Genomic DNA, 2,754 nt, shown 5'->3' with positions numbered 1-2,754 from the left:
AGAGACTGTCAAACACACTATATCCTGATGAGAGGAGACAGAGACTGTCAAACACACTATCTCCTGATGAGAGGAGACAGAGACTGTCAAACACACTATCTCCTGATGAGAGGAGACAGAGACTGTCAAACACACTATATCCTGATGAGAGGAGACAGAGACTGTCAAACACACTATCTCCTGATGAGAGGAGACAGAGACTGTCAAACACACTATCTCCTGATGAGAGGAGACTGTCAAACACACTATCTCCTGATGAGAGGAGACAGAGACTGTCAAACACACTATCTCCTGATGAGAGGAGACTGTCAAACACACTATCTCCTGATGAGAGGAGACAGAGACTGTCAAACACACTATATCCTGATGAGAGGAGACAGAGACTGTCAAACACACTATCTCCTGATGAGAGGAGACAGAGACTGTCAAACACACTATCTCCTGATGAGAGGAGACAGAGACTGTCAAACACACTATCTCCTGATGAGAGGAGACAGAGACTGTCAAACACACTATCTCCTGATGAGAGGAGACTGTCAAACACACTATCTCCTGATGAGAGGAGACAGAGACTGTCAAACACACTATATCCTGATGAGAGGAGACAGAGACTGTCAAACACACTATCTCCTGATGAGAGGAGACAGAGACTGTCAAACACACTATCTCCTGATGAGAGGAGACTGTCAAACACACTATCTCCTGATGAGAGGAGACAGAGACTGTCAAACACACTATATCCTGATGAGAGGAGACAGAGACTGTCAAACACACTATCTCCTGATGAGAGGAGACTGTCAAACACACTATCTCCTGATGAGAGGAGACAGAGACTGTCAAACACACTATCTCCTGATGAGAGGAGAGAGACTGTCAAACACACTATCTCCTGATGAGAGGAGACAGAGACTGTCAAACACACTATCTCCTGATGAGAGGAGACAGAGACTGTCAAACACACTATCTCCTGATGAGAGGAGACTGTCAAACACACTATATCCTGATGAGAGGAGACCGTCAAACACACTATATCCTGATGAGAGGGGACAGAGACTGTCAAACACACTATCTCCTGATGAGAGGGCATGTTATGACATCACCTATCCAATCCAAGTTTGCAGAAACAAACGAGCAACACAACGCGCCACTACAAAACCCAAACAACTTGAGTGAATTTCACTCAAACCTCCACCGTGGATAGGGTGTAAATTATGGTTTCGGTGAGGGAAAAAAGTATTTGATCCCCTGCTGATTTTGTACGTTTGTCCACTGACAAAGAAATGATCAGTCTATAATTTTAATGGTAGGTTTATTTGAACAGTGAGAGACTGAATACGAAAAAAATCCAGAAAAACGCATGTCAAAAATGTTATAAATTGATTTGCATTTTAATGAGGGAAATAAGTATTTGACCCCTCTGCAAAACACGACTTAGTACTTGGTGGCAAAACCCTTGTTGGCAATCACAGAGGTCAGACGTTTCTTGTAGTTGGCCACCAGGTTTGCACACATCCCAGGAGGGATTTTGTCCCACTCCTCTTTGCAGATCTTCTCCAAGTCATTAAGGTTTTGAGGCTGACGTTTGGCAACTCGAACCTTCAGCTCCCTCCACAGATGTTCTATGGGATTAAGGTCTGGAGACTGGCTAGGCCAGGACCTTAATGTTCCCAAGATTTGACGGTACATGGCCCCGTTCATCGTCCGGTGAAGTTGTCCTGTCCCCTTCGCAAAAAAACACCCCCAAAGCATAATGTTTCCACCTCCATGTTTGACGGTGGGGATGGTGTTCTTGGGGTCATAGGCAGCATTCCTCCTCCTCCAAACACGGAGAGTTGAGTTGATGCCAAACAACTCCATTTTGGTCTCATCTGACCACAACACTTTCACCCAGTTGTCCTCTGAATCATTCAGATGTTCATTGGCAAACTTCAGACGGGCATATATATGTGCTTTCTTGAGCAGGGGGACCTTACGGCCACGGTGGAGAGCTCTTTGGTCTTGGCCACGGTGGAGAGCTCTTTGGTCTTGGCCATGGTGGAGAGTTTGGAATCTGATTGATTGCTTCTGTGGACAGGTGTCTTTTATACAGGTAACAAACTGAGATTAGGAGCACTCCCTTTAAGAGTTTATACTCCCTTTAAGAGTTTATACTCCCTTTAAGAGTTTATACTCCCTTTAAGAGTTTATACTCCCTTTAAGAGTTTATACTCCCTTTAAGAGTTTATACTCCCTTTATGAGTTTATACTCCCTTTAAGAGTTTATACTCCCTTTAAGAGTATGCTCCTAATCTCAGCTCGTTATCAGAAATCTTTCTGATTGAGGAGGGGTCAAATACTTATTTCCCTCATTAAAATGCAAATCAATTTATAACATTTTTGCATTTTTCTGGATTTTTGTTGTTGTTATTCTGTCTCTCACTGTTCAAATAAAACAACCATTACAATTATAGACGGATCATTTCTCTGTCAGTGGGCAAACGTACAAAATCAGCAGGGGATCAAATACTTTTTTCCCTCACTGTAGGGCTGCTGGTTGTATCTGAACAGGGATCTTAGACAGACAGGAGCTCTAAGGACATGGATCTACAGCCGTTGCTGCTGGTTGTATCTGAACAGGGATCACAGACAGGAGCTCTAAGGACATGGATCTACAGCTGTAGGGCTGCTGGTTGTATCTGAACAGGGATCACAGACAGGAGCTCTAAGGACATGGATCTACAGCCGTTGCTGCTGGTTGTATAAATAGTGTCACCA

At 43.9% G+C, this 2,754-nt stretch overlaps 1 pseudogene; it reads right to left on the bottom strand.

The window, feature by feature from the left end:
* Positions 1-2,569: 2,569 nt before the first annotated feature.
* The window catches only part of LOC124022302, a 2,130-nt pseudogene continuing 1,945 nt past the window's right edge, over positions 2,570-2,754 (bottom strand).

The sequence above is a fragment of the Oncorhynchus gorbuscha genome, unplaced genomic scaffold (genome assembly GCF_021184085.1).
Source record: "Oncorhynchus gorbuscha isolate QuinsamMale2020 ecotype Even-year unplaced genomic scaffold, OgorEven_v1.0 Un_scaffold_1330, whole genome shotgun sequence".
Classification (NCBI taxonomy): Eukaryota; Metazoa; Chordata; class Actinopteri; order Salmoniformes; family Salmonidae; genus Oncorhynchus; species Oncorhynchus gorbuscha.
The sequence above is the reverse complement of the archived record's forward strand: the minus strand, read 5'-3'. Positions and strand labels throughout refer to the sequence as shown.